Source organism: Bos grunniens, chromosome 20 (genome assembly GCF_055505025.1).
Source record: "Bos grunniens cultivar Pamir isolate PY7600 chromosome 20, Bosgru_T2T1.0, whole genome shotgun sequence".
Lineage (NCBI taxonomy): Eukaryota > Metazoa > Chordata > Mammalia > Artiodactyla > Bovidae > Bos > Bos grunniens.
The window spans coordinates 54172833-54197730 of record NC_141184.1 but is presented as its reverse complement, the minus strand read 5'-3'; the positions used below and the strand labels follow the sequence as shown (position 1 = coordinate 54197730).

Sequence of the window (24898 nt, the reverse complement as noted above, 5' to 3'; positions counted from 1 at the left end):
AGAGAATCTGATGAAAGATATGAGCTCTCTCCCCAGAAAGCAAATTCACTTACACACATGTGCTCAAGATTTTGTGTGCAGTTTTAAAGTGTTCCCAGACTCCTTAAAGACTTTCTACAAATCCTCTAGGCAGGCTGTAGAAACTCCAATCCATTCTCTCACCTCTGCTAAGCGAATCTTCCCAGAAAACCTATTTCTTCCATTTGATCATGTTCTCATCAAAACTCTCTAGTGGTGTCCTACCAAGCACCCTAAAGCAAGAAGCCCGAGTCCTCAACAAAGTGTCCCAGGATCAATCTGACAAGTTAGCAGCATGCTTGAGCCATTTCTTACCAGCTCACAAGAGACTATTAAATTTTCAAAGCCAGTTGTTAAACACAGCATTATTCCAAATTAGATTATATAAGCTTACAGCTAAATGTCTTTATTAAAAATAAGGGTACTATGGACTTCCCTGATGGTCTAGTGAGTGAGACTCTACCTGCCAATGCAGGGACCATGGGTTTGGTCCCTGGCCCAGGAAGAGTCCACGTGCCATGGGGCAAGTAAGCCTGTGCACCACAGCTATTGAGCCCACGTACCTACAGCCCATGCTCCGCGGAGAAGCCACCACAATGAGAAGTAGCCCCCACTCTCCCCAACTAGAGAAAGCCTTTAGACAGCAAAGAAGACCCAAATATAAATAAATAGAGGTAATAAAGATAAATACTCAAAATGTGTTGCTCTCTAATGATCTCACTACTATCTGTGCCCTTGAGGTTGTCTATCCTGCCTGAATGGTGGAAACGCTACATAGTGAGGTACTGTTGTGCAAATCTTCCCAACTCCATGATGGCTTATAGAATATTTACATCATGGAAATTAGCAAACACTCTGAGTCAGGTAGAATCTAGGCAATCTGTGTTGATTGTCTAGATCAGGGCTTGGCAAGCTGCAGCACACAGGCCAAATCTGGTCTATAGTCTGCTTTTGCATGATCCACATGTTTCTACATTCTTACAGGATTGCTTTAAAACTTTTTAAATTAATTTTAAAAAAGAAGAGGAGGAAGAGACTGTGGTCCACAAAGTGTAAAATATTTACTCTCTGGCTCTTGCCTGGAAAATTTTGCCAAGCCCTGGTCTAGACCTTAGAAAGTGATGGATAAGATGTTAAGAATGCAAATTAAACCTAAAGGTGTATCCTGCCTATAATCATTACACCGTGAATGGCACAAGATTAAGGAGATGCTCTTCCAGTAATTCGAAAGCTATGACCCCATCAGCCAAAGTCTTTCTCATCACTGATGAACAAGTGAAGTTTCTACATACATCTTCACTGTTTCACGTTCATCCTCTCTGTCAATGAAAGTGAAACGTCAACCAGCATTCATGTTGGGACTATCCTCATGAGCCAATGGCAACCAAGCATTCATTTGCAGTCTGATTTTGTAAAATCACAACTGAATCATGGCCATAGATTAACTACACACACAGGAGTTCAGCAAGAAACAATAACAACAAACAAACAGGAAAGCATTATCTGAGAATCAATGGGCTAAAGAGTATTTTGTAATAAAGAGTATTGTATATTTTATTATCATTTGTTTTTTTCCCCTAGAAAGCCAGTTATTAAACTTCTACCAGCACACTATTGACCCCACTCCCAGAGCCTAACTGGTCTGGATGATGACCTTGGCACTGGGATTTTAAAAACTACCCCTGAGTTATTCCAATGCATAGCCAATACTGAGAATAAGTGGCTTAGGGGAGAGATCAAAGTCCAGGAAGCAGAATCCCCTTAAGGTTTTGTTCTCTTTAATCAGAAAGACCACTTGAATCTGAACAAGGAGGTGCTGGGAGCGAGCACGAGGCTGGTGTTCTGGGGCAGGGAGGGTGGGAGGGTCCTCCAGGAACTAGACACACATCACTGGGCTGACTTTTTTCCAATTTCTCAGACGAGAATTTTCCTGGAGCAGTGTTGTCACAGTCTCCTGGAGACGCCACTATCACTTCCTCTCCCAAGTTATTCTCACTATAAATCCACCAGAGGTCCCCTTTCCTCTCCTGTCTCCCACCTGAACCTTACCATCCCTCCCGTGCCAGCTTAGATACCCTCTTTCCCCTCAGAACTTCTCCAGGGGTGACAGGCTGGTCCATCTCCCTCTAGTCTCCACTGACTCCTTGGTAACAAAACCCCGATTTATTTTTGGGTTCAATACTGTGCCCAATTCAATACTGTTTCCAGGCCTCCCTTGTAACCAAAGTGGCCGATGTGACAATTTAGCTAATGAGACCTCAGCTGAAGCCTGCCGAGGATTGAGGGCAGAGCCTGGGCTTTCTGGATAGAACTGCCAGATTCAGACCCTGCCCCTGGTCTTCTCCAGCAGTCATGTCCAGAGCATGAGGCCATCATCCATCTCCAAAGGATGGAGGAGGACAAAAACAGCCGAGCCACACCACCAGTTCCCAGCTGCTGGCCTTTGGAGGTCTTGTTCTGTGAGGAAAACAATTCCCTCACTGTTCAAGCCATTCCTGGTTGGATATTCTGTGGCTGCAACCATACGAAATGCCAGTGCAGCCATCCTGCAATGACTGCCCTGCCTGTAACTCTGTACAACTACAGATTTGTTCTACTCCACCTAGAACAGCCATCTCTAATGTGTAAATGGGTTAAGTCCCAGATATTTTCCTATTGGAATACAGTTGCTTTACAATGTTGTGTTAGTTTCTGCTGTACAATGAAGTGAATCAGTCAAATGCATCCCTATATAGTATGTGAATCAGTAAGTGATGCGAATATACGTGAGTATAGTAAGTGAATCAGTCAAATGCATACTTCCCTCTTGGACCTCCCTCCCATCCTCTCTCCCACCCCGAAGTCCTTACAGAGCACAAAGCTGAGCTTCCTGCGCTGGACAGCAGCTTCCCAGTAACTATTTTATACAAGGAATGTCAATGCTATTCTGTCAATTCATCCCACCTTCCCCTTGCCTTCTCCCCCACCTCACGTTTAACTATAAACCAGTTGTTTGAAATTTGGGTGCACTCTCCTTATAAGACTAGACTATTCTAGAAAATACAGAACAAAGGTTTGTAGTAGTATGTCAACTCCTGGCATCATCAAAGTGATTAGAAACAAGATTCAGGCAGAGTTAGGCTCACATAGCTTCATAAAGAAGTTAGATCTCCTGCAGAGATTTGTAAACAGGAAGGAAATCGAGAGCAATGATTCTGAAAGATTTGACTTTTGCCCAGAACTTATTTTTGAGGCAGGAGGATCGCGTGTAGGTACAGCATGAACTCAGCGGGTGTGTGTGCTTGGATTAGAACATAAAGGGCATAGAGCACAGAAAGGCCACATCTTGGACGTGCAAGAGAGAAGAAGCGATGACAGCTGTACCCTGAGCTTAACAGACCACATTAGCGATAGCTATTACATACACGGTTGCATTCTATTTTTGTATCATATTAATGGATATAATATTGGTAATTGTTCTTAATAGAATCACAGAAATGAGAGATGGAAAAGCTGTATGGTATGATGGAATGCTGCTCTTTTACCATTGATCATTATAATAAGCCTGCTCAGTCATTACTTACAAACCATGCTACATCTCTGCCAATGAGGCAGACCAAAATGAGGCGATAAACAAAATTGGTTTCCTTGCTAAATGTGACGCCTAAGTTTTAAGATATTTTGCTGAAGTTTTAAACCGATTGTCAATTAGTCAATGAGCTATGGCAGGCAGTGTATTTCTGGGTAATTAGTGTGTGTCTTAGGGGGGTTATTTGGCATGAGGCTGAGGGCAAAGTAATTTGTATCTCCCAGGAAGTGCGATAATTGCCTCAAGCTGAACCACTTGGAAAGTGTATTAATTCTATTAGGAAACATTTATGTTATTTTATATGGCATCCTGTATATTCATGAAGTATACTCATCAACCATGAATTATTCATTTTGGGGGCATTATCACATGAAGGTGTCCTCCTTGATAGCCAGGAAAAGGACTGGGGTTGTTTGTGCAGTTGGGCAACTCATGCTTTGTTGGAAATGAGTGTTGGGTTTTGAAATTCATCAGAGCTTCCCAGGTGGCACCTTGTTAGGAAACCCCTGGATCCTAGGAGGTTGAGCGGCACCTTAAGAGGGGTAAAGAAAGTCAAAGGTGGTAAGGCCATCTAAACTGGCCATCAGGACACCAGCAGGCTTTCTCATTGGTGCTGGCTCTGTGGCCTGTGGGGGAAGCCTGAGCACTGACAGCTACAGGGAGGATAGCCTTCATCCTGGTACTTTTGGACACTCCCTTTCCAGAACCTGCTCAGGATGTTCAGGGCTCAACAAAGGCAATTATTCATTCAACAAGTATTTATGAATGAATGCTCAGACAATGTACAAGTCATCTACTGTTGTGTAATAAATTACTCCCAAACTTAGCAGCCTACAGCCACACACATTTATTAGCTCACAGTTGCAATGGGTCCAAAGTCATGTTCGGCTTAGCTGGGTCCCCTGCTCTGCAATCTCCGACAAGCCTGCAGTCAAAAGTGTCAGCCCAGAGTCTGTAGTCTCCCCTAAAGGCTCATCTGGGGAAGGATCGGCTTCTGAGTCACTTCCAAGCCCTCAGTTTCTCAAGGGCTGTGGATGGAAGGTCTCAGTTCTCCAGCGGATATTGACCAGAGGCCTCCCCTCCAGCTCCTCTCACTGTAGGTCTCTCCAATACAGAAACCGGCTTCATCAAAGTGTGCCAGCCAAGAAGGCCAGGCAAAGGTCGTAGCCTTTTGTAGCTTAATTGCAGGACTGTCATCTCTTTACCTTGTTGATTCAAATCAAATCACCAGGTCAGGAAGGTGGCAGAGGGATAGAGAGAAGTAGGGGCAGGTAAGACCTGTTTCAGAGTTTAAAATTGACCTATTCGGTAGGAGTATGCATACTGAGAGTTACCAGTTTTCTTCACCCCGGCTCCTCTTTGTCCCTTCTTAAGGGAAATGCAAAACAAGTTGAAGAAAGAATCTTGTAACCATCATGCAGAAACAAAGAGGAGGACAGGATAACCCAGTGGAGGGTAAACAGAGAGGGGCTATGTGAGATGGGGTGAGAGGAGGTACAGAGAGGACAGCCCAGGCCCTGCATCTCCAGCTGTATTAGCCTGGCATGCAGCTTCACCTTCCCATGCTCCTGTTTCCTCTTATGTAGAAATATCTGCCTTTCGGGATTATTTGAGAGGATTAAACAACAGCCTGGTACTTTCCTGAAACATCTTGCGCATGGCTCGTTTCCTCACTTCATCCTCGCAGGTCAGAGCTCAAAAGCCCCAAGCCCTCTCCGTCCTTCTGAAGTCTTTAGTTCGCCTCGCAGCCTCACTTACCGATGCCTGTTTTCTTCTGTTCACCCGGCATTCTCAGGGCCCAGGGGAGTTCTTGACATGCAGGGGATCCTCAGTAAGACTTGTGAAGGGCTGCCGAATGTCGTCACCGACCAAGGGCGTCGCTGCACAGGCTGTGTCCCATGTTTTCCAATGCATCACAAACAGTGTGAGGAAATCGGCCTAGGACATAGAGTCACAGCCGCTAAAATACCAGCACAGTACATTGCAGCGTATACAGGCCTTGCTTGACCACTGTGTGACAAGCCTCGCTGGTGGCTGTCCCCGTTCAGAGGTGAGGCAACGGAAGGCGAAGGGACTTAACAGACTTCTCCGAAGTAGGACTGTACCTTTACTTGCAAACAGGGCGAAAGTCTAAGAGTTCCTTCCAGTCTCCAGCAGATGTACTCTGAGCCTGCTACAATCCTGCCCGACCTCTCTGAAGCCACAGTCCCTCTGTCTCATCTCCCTTTCCTGCTCTTGGAGGCAGGGGACAGACAGACACTGGGTGTGTTGTTTACCCAAACTACACCCTGCAGAACTGCAGAAAGTCAAGCAGCCAGTCATGCGGCTGCCAGTAAACTTCTCCACAATCCAGAATTCCTTCTTTCTTTCTGAAGAACTCACTGTACTTAATCCTACCAATAAAAGTCAAATCCCTTCACCGTGACCCACATGCACTCATCAAACAAGCACTGAGGATCTGCTTGGTGCCAAATATCATGCTAGGAAATGGGACCTATCACATCCAGAAGGAAAAGCAGACCTGAAGTACAAATCACTCTGTAGCTAGTGATATGGTTGGAACTATGTATGAAGGAGAAGTTCAGCGTGATGGGAAAACATAAAAGGAAAGACCACCTGGGACCTGGTCTTGGGGGGGTCATTTAAATGAAGAAAGCTCATTTAAACTGGAGAAGAAAGCAGAACATTCTAGAGAAGAGTATTTAAGAGGTTCCAGGTGGTGCTAGTGGTAAAGAACCCTGCCAGTGCAGGAGACATTAAGAGACATGGGTTCAATCCCTGAGTTGGGAAGATTCCCTGGAGGAGTAAATGGCAACTCACTCCAGTATTCTTTCCTGGGAAATCCCATGGACAGAGGAGCCTGGTGGGCTACAGTCCACGGAGTCACAAAGAGTCAGACATGACTTAGCGACTAAACAACAGCATTTTACATACAAACACAAAATATTTTTTGTACAGTATTAATATGCAATGAATTACCCAATAATAAAACTGCAGCTGGAAATTAGGGGGAAGATTTATTTTGTTTTTTCCAAAACCTCCCATGGTTAGTTACCATTTTCAAAAAACAAATCATGTATTTGAATCACCAATAGGACACACACATATAAATTGATCTTTGAAACTGTCACGTCCTTGATGATTATATATAGTTTTCCCCCATACTATCCAAAAGTAGAATGTTCCTATGAAACCTTTCCTAAGCCAAAACAGCATAAAACAAAGAAGCAATTACCTAAGGACACATCTTGCTAACAGATGCACAAATAAACGGAGATAAACCACAGATGCTCACAGACAGTTCAAAGCTACGGTGGCTTAATGCTGAGACACCTAGTGCAGTTCCTGGGGAAGGACCTTGGTCGTGACCTCTGCCTACTGAGGTGTGCACTGCCTCTATACCAAACATTAACATTTTTGCTGTCATAAGAGTGAAAATCCTCTTTGGATTTACCAAAGAGAACAGAATTTCCAAAAGCAGAGGATCCTTTTTTGTTGTTATTCAGTCGCTAAGTCGTGTCTGCCTCTGCAACCCCAGGGACTGCAGCACACCAGGATCCCCTGTCAACTAACATCTCCTGCAGTTTGCTCAAATTCATGTCCACTGAGTCGGTGATGCAATCTAACCATCTCATCCTCTGCTGTCCTCTTCTCCTTTGGTCTTCAATCTTTCCCAGCACCAGGGTCTTTTCCAAAGAGTCGGCTCTTTGCATCAGGTGGCCAAAGTTGTATAGCTTCAGCATGAGTCCTTCTAATGAATATTCAGGGTTGATTTTCTGTAGGATTGACGACTGGTTTGATTTCCTTGCTGTCCAAGGGACTTTCAAGAGTCTTCTCCAGCACCACAGTTCAAAAGCATCATGTATGTCTTATTTCAAAACACCACTCTAAAGTAAAATGTCTTTAATATCCAGTTAAATGTTGTTTTAGTTCGCTTAAATCCAAATACATTTGTTATGCTATGGAAAAACTCAAATAAACTTTTTGGCCAATCCTTCCTTATGAATCCTAGTCTCTACCCAAAAGGTAGAAATAGACCATCAGCAGTTGCATCCTTGTTAGAAGCGAGGCTCTCAGGCCCCACCCTGGAGCTGCAGACTCTTGGTCTGTATTTTAATAAGACCTCCAGGTGATTCAGAGGCACAGAAAAGTGTGAGAAGCTCTCTTCTAGGTTAGGTAGATCTGAACATGGAAAAAGTATTGTTATTATAAAAGACTTTCTTTTTATTTCTCTTCCTCATCACATTAGGACATTGCATTTATCTCTTAATTATAGTAAAAGGTGGGTTATGTTATCAATGAATTTCACCTCAAGAAAGTAAAGTGGGAGTTATAAAATACATTTTAATGAAAGAGGCTGTTGTGTCCAATAGGGTTGAGAATGCTGCTCCAAGATCCCTGGGATTCGGTAACTGGGTGTGATGAACTTGGGAGCATGTAAATGAGAGTAGGTCATCAGGGTCAAGTTTCTCTGAACTTGGCCATTTATAAACTCTAATGGCTCCTAAATCTGTATCTCCAGCCAGTGTCTCACCCTCAGAGCACACTCGACAAATCCCTGCTTTCTAAATATACATTCGCCAGATCACAGAGTAAGTGCCCTGCTGTCTTCTACAGGGTCAAGCCGCTCTCACTTACTTACTCTACAAATGTTTTTCCATCCCCTTCTATGTACCACACAATGTCACAGGGCAGTGAGTAATAGAAAGACAAAGCCTGCTTTTGTGGAACTGACAATAGTCTAAGAAGCCAGAAAATAACTGCACGAAGAGTCAGAACGTGGTAAGTGCATTGACAGAGGTATAGATGATGCGACAGAGACGACTTCCTAGACATAATATTGAAAGGTCACCAAAAGTCACCTTGGCCCTCTGCACTGCCGAGAAGCCCGCGGCTTCACTCAGGAACTCTCTGGTTCCCCCACACAGTCATTTCAACCTTCTTTATTCTCCTCACATCTGGGCTGCTACACCTGCCCTGCATCAGTCGATCTTGCTTCCTTCTTCTCAAAGTAAAATAAATCATCAAATAGAACCCCTCCTAATTCCCCTCATTTCCTCCTGGCTCCCTTCCTGGTTCAGTCCCCTCTGCTCCTCCGGTTACCATGGCAGCGCTGTTCCTGCTCCTGGAGAGGCCTACCCTCCACCCCATCCCTACTTTCCACCACCTTCTCAGACATCTCTCTACGACACGGACCACTCTCTCCCTCCCCTGTAATTTCCCCTCTACTGGAGCCTTCTTATCAACCTTTAGACAGCCTTCAGGATCTCAGCCATCCAGCTACAGGCTCCTCTCCTTCACAAACAAACTTCTTTAAAAACCAAATGTCTCTGCACCATCTCCACCTCCTTAGCTGCTACTCATTCTTCAACCCACTGCAACCAGCTCTGACCTCACCACCCACAGCAGCTCTTACCGACATGATCACCAACCACCTGCTTGTTACCAACATCAACATGCTCTCCTCTGTCCCTCAAACCTCAGCAGCATTTGACACCACCAACTGGCCCCTTGAAACAGCCTCCTCGGCTCGCTTTCCACGACACCCACCCTGGCCATCTTTCCCTGCCTCTCAGACCTCTCCTTCACAGCCTTCTCTATGGAGTCTCATCTCTTAGAGCTGGGGTTCAGCCCAAAGCCCTCCTCGCTCTCAAGAAACATTTTATCTGCATTTGACCACTTATAGCCTTTAACGATCCTTAAATATATAGCTGCAGCCCAGGTCTCCCTCTTGCACAGCCTTCCAGACCACTCCGTTTGGATGTCTCAGACTCAGAATATCCAAAACTAACTTACTATTTCCTGCCCCACCTGTTTTTCATTCCTTGACTGTGCGTCATCTAATGGCAATACCGTGTACCATTTCCTCGGGTTAGGCACTGAGGCAACGTCCGTGACTCTTCCCACACATCCACCAAATCAGCCACCTCAAATCCATGCTTTGCACTACAGCTGGAGTCATGTGACACGTGAACAGGATGCCTTCTCCCCCCTGTTTAAAGCACTCCCGTGGTTTCCTCGTGGTTCTCAGGGTAAATCCCAGCCACCATGAACTCCTTCTAACGCTTCACTATTTCTCATCCATTCTCCAACTTTGGATAGTTTGACCCCAGTCTGACCTTTCTCAAGGTACTCTTACCTCCACAGCTGTTAGAAGTACTGATGGATCCCCAACTACAAACAAGACCAACCCAAATATCTTCATGTATCAGATTATCTCAGGAAAACCATGGAGCACTCAGAATGGCTAGAATATTGTTCACAATGACTGGAGTACATAAGTGTCCCTCAGGGTGGGGCAAGAAATAATCTGGGGAAATGCATTGAACCAGATCACAAAGAGCCTTGAGCACCCAAGTGCAAAGTCTAAACTCAGCCCCAGAGCAATGGAGAACATGCCTTTGCAAAGGCTGAAGCAGGCGAGGACTTTGTGCGGCAGCCACATTGGTGCCCACATCACCTCATCTCAGCAGCGGTGGGCAGGCCACTGAGGGTGCAGACTCTCCTTGAGAGACAGTCCAAGCCTCAGGCTTAGACCACGCCCATGTCCACTTTCTGCCTCGGGAGTTCTTCAGAACCAAACATCACAAAATGTCTAAAGATGCTCCAGTTCCCAACAGCTTGAGAGTAAGAAAGCAGGAGGAAGCAAGGCTGAGCCCAACATTCAAGCCTGAGTGACTGAGAAGATGAAGGTACCGTTGAGAAGAAACAGAGAGGGCCTCACTGAGAGGCAGCTTGAGCTGAGAAAGCCTGTGAGCAGCAGAAGAGGAGGAGGGGACCAGCCAGAGGGGGTAAAAGAAGCGCCTGAGGAAGTCCAGTCTGCCTGGTAGAAGAGTAGGGAGAACACAAGTACCCTAAATGTCTGTCAGGAAATAGCCTAGAAAACGGAGGAGAGAGAGGAGGAGTTCCATCAAAGAGCAGAAAACCTCAAGGAGGAAGATGCTAGTTCAGTCCACGAGGTACTTTCTAAGCCCTGCACTGACTGTGAGGGAGTCCTTTCCTGGGACGGCTTAAACTGGATGTCCAGGAGATCAGAGATCAGATTTCTAATTCTAGAAAGAGGCCACATGAGGTAAGATGAGATCCAGCCCCAAGTGCTCCAACCTCCACGTCCCTTCCCCTCATTCCTGCCTCTCCACCAATCTTCACATTGGTGATGCCGCCTTATCACGGGTTCTGCCTCAGGAGCAACTCTGAACAAGACTAGGGAAGATGCCCATCCCAGGTGCCCTGCCCTCAGAACCTGTGCCCACACACACCAGGAGCCCCATACTGGCTTCCACTTCACTCCCTGTGCAGTCACCCTCCAGTACTGCCACAGCCCCAGGGTCTCTAACTCCTTCAAAACCCAGGACCCTCCCCCTTGGGTGCTCTGCTCTCCAGGGTTAGAGATTCTGATACTGGTCCAGCTGGGCTTTGGGCCTTACAAGAACTGGCCAAAGTGCCGAGTGGGTCTTCGAGTGCCTCTCAGCCACACCAGGCACATGTCCCCCCATTTTCCATGACCTCCCTCACCTTGAAATTTTCATGGATCTTGCCAGACAAGAACTCCAGGGAAAAGCCTCTACCTTTTCCAGATAGACAATTTTCCCAGCAATACGTTCCTTGTTGCTCCTCTCTGGATGAGAAGTGGGGGTGTTTTGACTCAAAACATTTGTTCAAAATGTTTGTTCACACACACACACACACATCAACTTGTCTTAACCATCAGTTTGGCAAATTTTGTGGTCCAGTTTTTGGTAGGGAAAGTTTCAGTGAATTCGAAGTAAAGGAAAATTAGTTCAGGCTCTTCATTCAATAGGTGCTTTTTGAGCACCTGCAGTGAACTAAGCAGTAAAGGGAACAAAAAAGAAATGTCAGATGTATCCATCGCCCTTAGAATTGCGCTGGGAAGAAGAGATAGTCACACATAGGAAGTAAGTGATGATGCAGGTAGCAGGATATGGTGGAAGCTGTATGCCTGCACAAACGCAGTAGTTCTCAAATCCTGGTGCCTAAGAATCCTCCGAGAGTGGAGATGTGAAAAACACAGACTCCTGGGATCTACTTAGGAGATCAGAGTCACTAAGTCTCTAGTGAGCTCCAGAAATCAGTGTTCTAAATAAGCTTTAAAAAAAAAAAAAATTGAAGTATACTTGATTTACAATGTTGTGCCAGTCTCTGCTGTACACCAAAGTGACTCCATATATACACACAAAGACCTTCTTTTATAAAATATTCTTTTCCACTACGGTTTATTACAGGATTAAAAAAGCTTTTACATAGTCCTGATGCAGATGGTCCACAGACCACCTTTGATGAACACAGATCCAGACAGCAGTTCTCTCCAGTTTACCAGAAGGAAAAGGAAGCCCACTGGGCAAGCCCAAGAAATGAGCTGCGTTTGTCTGTAGACCTTAAGAAGCTGATGTGGAATCCTTTCCATTCCACCTCTGCACAGTTGAGTGAGCTGAAACAGAGCCAATGTCTTGCCATTATCTAAAGCATGTGCAATTGGCACTAGGAATAAAAAAGGACACGTACAGCTGAGTCTAGAGTTGATGAAACCAGTTTATCTGAATCTGATTCCAGGGCAGTTTGATGCTGAAAGGTGCTGTTATGACTCACTGAAGCTTTCGCATCTATTGTTTTCCTTTTCCTGGGTGGCTTCACCAGAGACCTCACAGATACCATTATTTTCAGATTACTGTTATTACACACATTCTTCTTGAATAAAAAACTACTTTGTTTTTCTCTACACAGAGCGAAGACCAAGTTTCAGTTGTTTTCTTATCTCTGTATGTAAAACAATCAGAACACTGCCCTACTGGGCTTATTCTCCAGTCTCGTGGGTGTGGTAGAAAGCAAGCAGAATCGCTGCGAGACTTGCTGCAGCCCAGAGCGGGAGAAGGGATGGCGGGGAATCTCTCCATCTCCCTGGGCCCTCCCCGGAGAGCCATGTGCTCCTAGACATTTGGGGACCACCTGCTATGCACCTGGCATCATCCAGAGACTGGGGGCTTCCATTCCAGGGGGGGAAACATAATGAATAAATGAACAAACACATCAACTGGAAAATAACAGTAGTGATAACTGCTAGGAGAGGGTTTTTCTTTTCTTTTCTTTTTTTTAAGCCAGTGAGGCAGAAGAGAAGACTTCCCTGGTGGTTCGGTGTCTAAGAGTCCACGTTTCCAGTGCAGGGTCCTGGGTTCCACTGGTCATGTGCGGGAACTAGATCCCGCACGCCAAAAGTAAGACTGGGTGCAGTCAAATAAATAAATAAAAATATAAATATTAAAAAACTAAATAAATAAAGCCAATGAGGTGGCAGAGAGAAGAAGGCTGGGCAGAGGTGATGGACAGCAGAGGTAGGCAGATCCAGGGGAAGAGCGTTCCAGATGCTCTTCAGAGGGAATGAATTTAGCACATGCAAGGAACTGAAAGAAGGTAAACATGAGTACAGCCAAAATGAGATCAGTGCATAAAAGTAATACTAGGGCTTATGAGACGACTCAGAGGTTTAGTCTCAGATGGGAAGAAAAAGAAACCAAAGCTGCAGCTGACTTAATGGTTTCCTCATGACCAATGGACAGGGTGGCACCTAGTTGGCTGTGGATGACCCAGAAACTGGGCTTAAACTGCACCACGGGCAAATAAAGTCTGATATGAAGGAAGGGAGTTTCTGCAATTTAGCAGGAATGAATGATTGACGAGCAGCACCATCCGAAACTGACAGACTGTCAAGCCTGCCTGCTACCCCTGGGTTATTTCAGCCTGGAATTTCTGGCCCAGTGAGAGCAGTCATTACTTTCTCCCCTGATGGATTTCTCCATAGAGGGTTCGGAAGACGAGAAAAAGAGAGATCAGCAAGCTTTCCTTCTGAAAGCCATGAGACGAGGCAGCTTTGTGTGCTGTGCCTGCATCGGGCTCTGCCTGTGTCTCCACGGCAGCTCCAGTTGCGTGTATTTATCCAGTTGGCTGAGGCTCATTGGTGGATGGCACTTTAACCAAGTAGATTGCAAAGTAAATTCGGGGAATTTTTGCTGGCAATATGTATGCTTGCTCTGCTTACAAACAGGATCTGGTCATTAAAAAGGACCTTTCCTCGAGGCAGAGTCAAAGGAAGACACGTGTGTAATTCGCTTGGCCACGGCATCTGGGCTTGTCCAATTCTACATGGACTTCTGAGAGTGGAATGCACGTTTACCCTACTCAAGAGAAGGGTAAGAAGTCCTCTGCCTGAAAGCAGATACCTAAAAACCCTCGGTGGGGGCATAAGGGAAGCTGACCTGATATTGGAATTATTAGACGAGGGCAGACTTGAAGACCATCCTCTGTTTTGTAGCAAAAGGGACACAGATGATGCCCCCTTGCTTAGCCTGACTGCACTTCCTAATGTCCATATTAAAGAACAAGGTCATCTCGGTTTTTCAGACTGACCAACCTGCTCAAAACATTTCTGAGTCTCTCCTCCTGAGCTACATCCTAAGCTGTGAGCTACAGATGCCCCAATACACACGGTTCAGGGATCCCCCACAAACAGACGCCTGGGGTTTTCCTCTGGACCACACCTCCCCTCCTCCATCCTCACATTGTACTCATTAGCCACTGTGGTCCCAGATGCTCTAAATTATTTGCCTGACTCAGCCTTCTCTCGCCTAGCACAACCTTAGTAACTCGATGCTGGCCCTGGGCTCCGTGCCCTGGGCACAAGGGGCTCTGTTCCTGGGTATTACTGCTGGGCTTTGCTCTGGCCTCTGAAATATGCCACCTCAGCCAGCCCAGCTCCCTAGTCTCTTCTGTCCAGAGAGGACTCGAGACATTAAGACCGTTCAGCGTCTGTCCATGAATTCTACACTCTGGTCACACACTGTACAAATAATGCTCCCCCCACATTCCCCCAAAGTTCCTTAAACAAGTTCAACCCCCAAGTGCCAACAGCTCAGACTATTGTGATCAGGTATGTTTACTTGGGCACCCCTGCCCCTCGGCCTCCACCAGCCAAGGCTTGATGGCCTAGAAGCCCAAGGCCAGGTCTCAGAGGGAATTCTCTACACACAGTCCCCGCCTGGCTCTAAGGGCAGAGGGGGCTTCCTCCCACAACCCTCCCTCTCACAGTTTTGGCATCTAGTCTGATGCTGGGAAAGACTGAAGGCAGGAGAAGAAGGGGATGACGGAGGACGAGATGGTTGGATGGCATCACCGACTCAATGGGCATGAATTTGAGCAAGCTCAGGGAGATGGTGAAGGACAGGCAAGCCTGGTGTGCTGCAGTCCAGGGGGTCGCAAAGAGTCAGACACAGCTGAGCAACTGAACAACAACAGCAACTCTGTTCCTTTCTCACCCTATCCTCCAGATACATTATCCACGACCATATTAGGGATTCCTGGGGCAACTGCACTATGGTTTGATTGAGGGATGTTGAAACGTCGTTTTCCACCTTATTATCTCACGAAAGCACAAACCTACCAAGCTTAGGGGGCCCATACAGACACTCATTGTAAACAGGCAGCGTCTCCTCCCTGACCCAATTTTCTTGCAGAATCATTGGAGCCTGTACCCTCCGCCTCACTGAGGCGCACAGGCTAATGTTCCTGAGATTATTTTCTTGGGCTGAGGCTGCAGTGCTCCTGATTTGGCCCTTGCATAGTATCTGATTGTTTATCTTGACATACAGGTTTGTCCCAGAGGAGAATGCTTAAAAAGTGGCATGGCATACCCGAAGACAGAGAGAAATAGAAATGCAGCTTTAACTTCTGTCCGCCTCTCTCCTGCCAGACTCCTCCCAATTATTCTGCAGGCTTCTTTGCCCTGAGGGCAGTTTGCAGCTCCAGGGGACTGGAATTGGCTTTAAAAAAAATTTCTTCCTCTCTGTGCCCCATGTGAGGGGCATTGTGTGCTCTCTAAATAATAAGACTGGCTTTGTGTGACCTAACTGGACAGGCCCTTTGAGAGAGTTTTCAGTTGCAGAGATAGCAGTCAGCTGCACCCTAGGAAATCAAGAAGTCTCCAGACCAAGGACAAAGTCCATGACGGCAAGATGTTTTTCCCTTAAAATGTCTTGTGGACTAATTCCTCTCCCCTACTAGCATTTAAGGTAATTAAGGTAAAAGTGTAGCAGAAAAATCCAAATTTACATTTTGGATCTGATAAATAATAGCAGTTAATTAATCAGATGCTCCCCACTCACCAATTGCTAACAAAATAATAAACAATCAACAAATCATTTTAGAGCTCTTATTGCATGCAAGGCATTGTCATTGATCAAGGGAATTACTTATTACATGTATTGATTTCCTACTTGGTACCCAGCATGAGCTAGAAGCTAAGGGCTTAGAAAGAGGTAGGGACATAGCGCTCCGCCTGCAGCTTACCCGCTTAGAAGAGAGCACTGACCAGAATTGACCACCTCCACTGTTCCAGCACAAGCTGGAAATTCACACACGTAAATTACCCCATTCAATCACCTTAATAACCCTGTGAGGAAGACAGTAATATTTCCATTTTATAGATGTGGAAACTGACACCCAAAGAGTATACATATGGTAAGCGGAAAAACGCCTCCTCCCTACTCCTAAGATGAAGTGAACGGGAAAGTGTTAGTTGCTCAGTTGTGTCCAACTCTTTGCGACGCCATGGATTGTATGTAGCCCACTAGGCACCTCTGTCCATGGAATTCTCCAGGAAAGAATACTGGAGTGGGTAGCCATTCCCTTCTCCAGGGGACCTTCCCAACCTAGGGATTGAACCCAGGTCTCCCTCATTGCAGGCAAGTTCTCTACCATCTGAGCCACCAGAGAAGTCCCAAAGATGCCCATGCCCAAATCCCTATGAATATGTTACCTCAAAAAGCAAAAAGGACTTTGCAGGAGTGATTAAGCTAAGGATCTTGAGATGGGAACATGACCCTGTACTAGCCAGGTGGTCAATGCAGTGTCCGTATAAGGGTACGTGTAGAAGATAAGTAGAAAGGTCAGAGTTAGAGTAACAGAGACAGATATGACGAAGGGAAAAGAAATTGGACTGATATGAGGCCCTGAGCCAAAGAATGCACGCAGCCTCTAGAAGCTAGAAAAGACAAGGAAATGTAGCCTCCTAAAGATAGCACCCTTGCTGACCCCTTTGAGACTTCTGACCTTCAGAACAGCAAAGTAATAAATGTGTATTGTTTTAAGCCCCTACATTTGAAGCCATCTGTTGCAGCAGCAATAGAAAACAAATATAATATGCTTACTCAGAGCTGCCCCAACTGCATTTCATACGGAACTTGAGTTGGCAAGAGAAGGTTACCCCAGAGGGGTAGAGTCAGGCAGGCTGCCAGGTTGAGGGACTGGCTCCTAGAATTCTGCAAAGCAGGGACCCCAGAGCAGGACACTAAGCAAGTCAATGTGCCCTTGAAGTCTGTCTTTTCTTTTTTGCTGATCTGCACACAACATAAGGGCAAAAGGCATAAAATACCAGAAGAAATATTCCATGATAACATTGATATGTTTAATAAATAAGGTGTTCAGAAAATGAGTGAGTTCCACAAAATAGTTACTAGAGCATGCTACCATAATCAGAGAAGACTTAGTGGGAGAGGTTCAGCTTCACCCTCCAGCATGGGCAGATTGAGGTATTACTAGAGGCAAACAGGTCTCGTGGGTGGGGGAATGGCCTGATACAAGAAACACCTTTAGAAACAGAAAAGGAAACAATCTTCCCATTCCTATTTTCCCCTCCTATTCTCACCCTATCTCTGCCTCCAGACTCCATTCAATCTGCCAACCAAAATCTTGACAAAGGCCTTAGACAACACGGCAGGTCCTGATCCAAAAAGGTATATTTGCCTTTCTTGCTCACAGTTACCCCACAGAGCAAATCTTCTAGTCTAGTGCTTCCCAGCAATAAGGAACAAAGTGTTTTCAGTTCTTCAGAGTCAACAAGCACACTCTTTGTATGTGAGAGTGGCTAGTTTGATCCAGCATGTCCAAATGCGGAAAATTTGCATTAGAATTCCAGACTTTGACCTAGGTGGGGCAATTTGGTTAAATACAAAGATAGTGTGTTCATAAATACACTTTTTTAAAAAGCTACCATTAATTTATAATCAAGTAATTGTAAAAAAGGCAACACATAATACAAATGACCCTGGTGCAGAAGACCCCACCTCTAGTCCTGAATTCCACTGTCATCGACAACATGACTTCGAGCAAACTGTTAGATCTTCTGTGAAGTGACAATGTGGTCTTAAAATTCTCTTAACGTTCATGATGGTTTGGCTATAAACAAAAGAATATCTGACCTGAACTGGTTTAAACATTAAGGAAGTGTATTATTTTGCAAAACCGAAAGTGGAGTGACAAGGCAGGGGAGGGCTTGTATTTGTCAAGGTTCTCCAGAGAAAGAGAACCAATAGGAGACTTACTTTATATTGTATTGGATTAGCTCACATGATTATGGAGGCTGGGAAATTCCATGATCTGCTGTCTGCAAACTGGAAGCTTAGAAAAGCCAATGGTATAATTCCAGTTCAAACCACAGGCCTGAGAACCAAGGGAAACAATGATGTAAATCCCAGTATGAGTCTGAAGGCCCAAGAACCCGGAGCACCAGTGTCTGAGGGCCAGAGATGGGCTGTCCCAGGTCAATCAAAAGAGAAAGTTCACCCTTCCTCCATACTTTTGTTCTACTCAGGCCCTTAGTGGATTGGATGATGGCCACCCACATTGGTGAGGGTGAACTTTACTCAATCTACCAATTCAAATACTAATCTCTTCTGCAAACACCCTCATAGTCACATCCAGAAATGTTTTACCAGCTGAGCATCTCTTAGCCCAGTCAAGTTGATACAAAAAATTAGCCATCGTAGGGTTTGATTGATTCAGTGGCTTAATGATATCATCAAGGACCTGGGTTCTTTCTATTTTCTATTTTGTAATCCTGAATTATCAGCTTTATCCTTATGATGGATAGATCTAGACCATAATTCTGGGTATTGCAGCCAGACACAAAGCAACCAGAGGAAAAGGAGTGAGAGAGTCCCCCAGCAGAGGTTCCTCGCATAGCACTGGTCATCACTGAGTACCCATTTCTGAACCAACCACTGAAAAGGAGTTCCCTTGAGAAGGACTATTCCAGCCTCTCATGAGGGGACAGGAGAGAGAGACCAACTGAACAAAATCATGATTCTATATGGAAGGAAAATGGGGAGATTGCAGCTAGATGGGAAATTCATAGTCACCTTTACTCTCTCAAAAGTCTCTTCCAGCTCTAAAAATCTGTAAATTAAAAAGCCATCTGTTACCTGACATGGTTTAAACCGAGACTGCCAACCTACATACCTACTCAGAGCCAAGTGCTGGGTTATGCACCAGGCATACAACAAGAATCATGGAACTTTCACAAAGCCTCCAGTATCAGGGATCCTGACCACGCCACAACCAAGACAGTCAATCCTATTGCTTCACCCATTCTAACACTGCTCTCTTGCAGTGGTTCTGGATGAGGATGAGTAGCATGGGTTGTATAGATGAGTGACAGAAAATAGTTGCTAGTATTTTAGGTAAATTACATAAAAGTTGACTAATAAACTTCCCTGTTTTCTACCCGTAGATAGTCCAAAATTATTTGGTGGTGTTACACAGTGAGAGGTGGGAAGCTTGGTTAGGGCTGTTACATTTTCTTAATAGAAAATTCAAAATAGCTATTATTGACCTAACATTGACTATGGGCAGACTGTTTAAACTCATTTCCAGTTCACTTGATTGGGGAACAGCATTTTTCCCTAGTGTAGACCAGGCCTCTAGAGTTATTTCCCACACCTACAATGACTATTACAAGGAAAGGAGAAAATAGATGGATAGATGTTTGATGAGAAATTGTACACTTCTTGTTAGTCTTTTTTTTTTTTTTTTTTGAGGGGCTCAGTATGTTTGCTCAATTCCAATTACCTATGTCTTTCTTCTCTGGCTGGATTAGCAAGTATTGAATTCAACCAAAGCATAGAACAGTGTCACTAAAATGATTGTTCTTCTCCCAGCAGGATACTTAGGTTTTGACTGAGTAATCAAACTCTGAAAGAAATTTCACCATGATATTTATTATACCAAGAAAGGGGAATAGGAGGTATGTTTTGTTATATACTATAACTAGCTAGAAGAAATAGATGGCAAAAAAAATTCCCTAAAAATGAAAGTTACACATGCTGCTGCTAAGTCGCTTCAGTTGTGTCCGACTCTGTGCAACCCCATAGACAGCAGCCCACCAGGCTCCGCCATCCCTGGGACTCTCCAGGCAAGAACACTGGAGTGGGTTGCCATTTTCTTCTCCAATGTATGAAAGTGAAAAGGGAAAGTGAAGTCTCTCAGTCATGTCTGACTCAAAAATCCCATGGACTGCAGCCTACCAGGCTCCTCTGTCCACGGGATTTTCCAGGCAAGAGTACTGGAGTGGGTTGCCATTGCCTTCTCCGGAAAGTTACACATATGTGGTAATAAATTTATGTCGCCCATGTCCCAACAGCTTTACCCAGACAAATCTGAAGAGAGGAAGCATATAAAGTCATAAGTGTATTAGAATAAATAAAAGAATTGAGCATTTTTCAAATTCCAATTTTTCTAGCAAATTATTGCTGGTGGTTGCTGAACTACAGAAAAAGCATTCTGTTTTTGTTATAAGGCTTGAATTTATCATATAAAAGTGGGCCTGAACAGCACACTGCAGAGTATTCCGTAAGATCTGCAATAATAACTCATTCTCTTTCTCTCCATCAATCCTCTAAACAGACTTACTCAAAGATGGTACATGCCTTATATAAGGTTCATTTCCATTTTCCATCTTTGGTGGAACTGCTAATAAGCAGTAAAATGGCCCAAACTAGAGAGAAGAGCCAGGAGAAAAACAAAGACCTAGAATCAGCTACAGCTGAATAATTAGCACTTGAAAAGCTACTGTTAGCTACCCTGCTGCTGCTGCTGCTGCTGCTAAGTCGCTTCAGTCATGTCCAACTCTGTGCGACCCCATAGACGGCAGCCCACCCGGCTCCCCCGTCCCTGGGATTCTCCAGGCAAGAACACTGGAGTGGGTTGCCATTTCCTTCTCCAATGCATGAAAGTGAAAATTGAAAGTGAAGTTGCTCAGTCATGTCCAACTCTTAGCGACCCCATGGACTGCAGCCTACCAGGCTCCTCCATCCATGGGATTTTCCAGGCAAGAGTACTGGAGTGGGGTGCCTTTGCCTTCTCCGGTTAGCTCCCTTAACAGTAATCAAAAGAGAGAATAGGTGGGATTTGTCCGTTTTCCTTCAGAATCTCATTTCAGGTCTTGAGTTTATTCTGCCTCACAGACTATCTTCATGAAGAAGAAGAAAAAAAAAAGTACATTAATTTAGAGGCAATTAATGGCACATATAGCCTGATTTTTTTTTTTTCTTTTTCACTTTTACTTTCCTGCTTGAGGTTTTTCCTTGGGTAGAAGGCATCTTTAAAGTCTATTGCTTTTCATCCTCCCAGGATTCACACGCTGAACTCTTGATGTATTAAGTCACATTTCCAAGGGGGAACAGGTCAAATAACTTTACAATCAAAACCCAAACCTAAACAGATGGCTCCTTCATACCAAGAAAATGCAAGGACTCGTAGGTCTCCTGCGGTAATGGGATTTGGCCTGAACACTAAGGGATCTCAGAGTCAGTGAGTTGGAGTGCAGGCCTGGGAACCAGGCATCATGGGCTCTCTGTTCCATTTCAACTCCAAGCCAATTGACTGCATGCTCTTCCAGCCAAGCATTACTCCAGGATGTGCTCAAAAGATGCATGCCTAGAGAAAATCGTGGGCAGGCTGATCACACTCTCCAAGACTGGCCTTTGAACTACCAGCTTACCTGAAAACATGTTAAAGATGCAGACTCCTGGACTCCATCCCCAACACTCTTTAGTCACCCTCGGAATCTGCTTTTTTAACAAGCTGATCAGGTCATTTTTATGCTCACTGAAATATGAGGACCACTTCTGGCCTCTTGCTACTCAAAGGTGAACTTGAGACCAGCATCATCTGGGAGATTGTTAGAAATGCAGAATCCCAGGCCCCATCTTAGACCTCCTGAACCAGAATCTGCATTTTCACAAGATCCCCAGAACTTCCCCAGTGGTCCACTGGTAAAGACTCGGCACTCCAGCTGCAGGGGGTGCAGGCTTGATCCCTGATTGGGGGAACTAAGATCCCACATGCCAGTGGCCAAAAGAGAAAAAAAGATTCCCAGATAATTTCTTAAAGTTTGAGAAATATTTTGGTGGGATAGTTCGGACTTACAACCTAGTTCTCACCAGCTGGGAAACGAGATAATACAGTAACACAAAAAGGGGCTTATCTCAATACTAAATTACATAATAGAAATATCAAGGAGTTTTTTAACAATCACTGACATCTCAGCCCTGCTGCTGCTGCTGCTGCTAAGTTGCTTCAGTCGTGTCCGACTCTGTGTGATCCCATAGACGGCAGCCCACCAGGCTCCCCCGTCCCTGGGATTCTCCAGGCAAGAACACTGGAGTGGGGTGACATTGCCTTCTCCCTCAGCCCTACTAAAGACCAATTTAATCCATCCTTCTGGAAGTGGTACCTGGGCATCTATCTGTTTTAGAGCTCCAGAGTTAATTCCAATATACAGCCAGAATTGAGAACCACTGGTGGCACGAGGTGTAAAGAACCCACCTGCCAATGCAAAAGACACAAGAGATGCAGGTTCAACCCCTGGGTTGGGAAGAACCTCTGGAGGAGGGCACTGCAACACACTCCAGTATTCTTGCCTAGAGAATCCTCATGGAAAGAGAAGCCTGGTGGGCTACAGTTCATGGGGTCACACAGAGTATGACACAACTCAAGCGACTTAGTATGCATGCACGCACATGTCCCAGTGAAGAAAAATCCAGAATCCAAGCGTGAAGTCTGACATACAAGCATCAAGCTAAGTCTCACTCCCCTAAAAAGCAATCAGGCATTTGCCTAGTAACAAGGGATTCCTAAAATATTTGCCTTTTTCTAAAAGGCGGCTTTGGTCTTTTGAACGGTTACTCATTGTCCACGCCTCATAAAAAAAATACACTGGGCCTCTGCTGCTCAGGAGCTGAGGAGCAGCATCCCATGCCTTTGTTAATCAAGGCCGGGCTCCAGGCATCCTCACGATGGGAAATGGCTCCTTCTGAGGCAACGTTTCTCTCCACTTTCTCTGCCCCATGGGATTTGTGATTCTGGACAAGGCATATGCCTTCTCACCATGTCATTTTCCTCATTTGTGGAGGCAAAACACAGTGTCCATTGATTCCTCTGGTTAAGCTGACTGGTGCCCCTGGCTCGTGTCCAGTGACTATTTCTCTTTACAGCAATCCTCAGCTGGGGGTGAGCCAGAGGGAGATGGCTGCCCATTTAGAGCCTCAAGCCCCAGTGCTCTCTGTCCTGTAAGCTCTCCAAATGCTGCTGGTTCAGCTGACTCTCTTCAACCCACACAGGTCCATCAGAAAGCTTTGGGACAATGTTTGAGTACAGAAATGCCACCCAATTCTTTTGAAATGTCTGAGTTTAGTTGAAGCCCAGACTCTAGTAGATCCAGGCTGTAGAAATATGAGCCATGCCCCTTCCCCAGCCCCACCCTGACTCTCTTTTTTTCCCCCACAGGAAACCCTAATTGGTCTGGATAAATTCTCTTGAACTCAAATTACAACTGTAGCACATGTACTCATTACCTTTATTTCTATAATTATTGATAGCTTGTGTTTCTTTTTAATAACTCCATATCATATGCAGTTCCTTATCTTCTCTCTACCTACTATGCGTATGCTCAGTTGCTCAGTCATGTCCGAGCCCCTGGACTGTAGACCGATAGACTCCTCTGGCCATGGAATTTTCCAGGCTAGAATACTGGAGTGGATTGCCATTTCCTCCTCCAGGGGAACTTCCCAACCCAGGGATTGAACCTGAGTCTTTACCACCGAGCCATCTGGGAAGCCCCCTCTACCTACTTCTACTGATAATATTGGGTGCTTGCTATGTGCCAAACATATTATCACATTATCCTCACATCCATCTTTTGAGGCAGGTGCTATTGGTATGCCAGTTTTACAGATACAAAATTGAGATTTAAATAAATCAAGTGACTTGCTCCAGGTTCCACGGGGTAAAAGAGGCAGAATTGGACTTCACCCACATCTATGTGATTCCAATCATGTATTGCTACAAAACAGATCATACTGCTGTTTCAGGAAGTTTCTCAATCTCTCACTTCAAGTTTCTGAGCTTCCTTGAGGCAGGATCTCTGCCACCAGATCTTCCCTTCTGGCTCTGCTTGTTTGGGAACTGGTTACAGTGGGTGCCAGAGTCAAAAAGACTGGAACCAACAAGGAAGGTAGGGAGAATAGGCAGGGAGAAAACTTAAGGTTCCTATTTTGTACCATATATCAAAATAAATTCCATATGAATAAAAAAATCAACAATTATTATTGTATTAAACAATACAAGTACTAGAGAAACATATAGGCAGAGAGAAGATCCTGAGGTAGGAAGAAGAGCTTTATAGAATGGTTACCAAAGGCAGAAAGTATAAATTAAAATATTAAGAATTTTAACTACACAAAAACTTCAAATGTAAATTTAAATGTGAAAAGCAATTGATAACTTGGGGGGAGATGCAAAACAGAGGAGGAAGAATTAATAGACTGAATACATAAAAACTCTTACAAAGCAGTAAGTAAAAGACGAATACTCCAATTAAAAAATAGTCAAAGATAAAAGAACAAAAAGAAGACTAATATTCATGATTCTTGATGAATTCTGGCAATAGACTTTTACATTCTCTGCAGGTGAGAGTATGAATTGACATAACCTTTCTAAAGGCCAATTCAACAAAATGTACTAAAACTTTTATTTTTTTTCATGCAGAGCAGTTAACCCAACTGTTTTGAGATATACGTCTTAAGGAAATAATTAAAGACATGCATTGTGAGCCATGGGCTTCCCTGGAGGCTCAGATGGTAGAGAATCTATCTATAATGCCGAAGATGCAGGAGATGTGGGTTCCAATTCCTGGGTTGGGAAGATCCCCTGGAGGAGGAAATAGCAACCCACTCCAGTGTTCTTGCCTGGAGAATCCCATGGACAGAGGAGCCTTGTGGGCTATAGTCCAGGGGGTCGCAAAGAGTCTGACTCCACTGAGCAACTGACCATACATGCAAAATAAACATGCACCAATTTTGTAATGAGAACAAAAAATAGAACAGAAATTATTTTTTAAAAAAAGGAATCACAGATTCCCAAGTCCAGTCTCTGGGCCACCAAGAACAGGAGGGTTGGACTGAGTCATAC

At 44.8% G+C, this 24898-nt stretch overlaps 1 long non-coding RNA gene across 5 annotated transcripts in view; it reads right to left on the bottom strand.

Annotated features, from left to right (window-relative positions):
- Positions 1-24898, bottom strand: part of LOC147350425 (uncharacterized) — a 217361-nt gene that overhangs the window by 113380 nt on the left and 79083 nt on the right. For 4 of the 5 annotated variants that reach the window (XR_015148839.1, XR_015148840.1, XR_015148838.1 and 1 more), the window contains exon 2: positions 17974-18091. The exons of the other annotated variant lie outside the window; for it this stretch is intronic. This is a non-coding gene — a long non-coding RNA (uncharacterized LOC147350425). The remainder of the gene's footprint in view (positions 1-17973; positions 18092-24898) is intronic. 5 annotated transcript variants of the gene reach the window in all.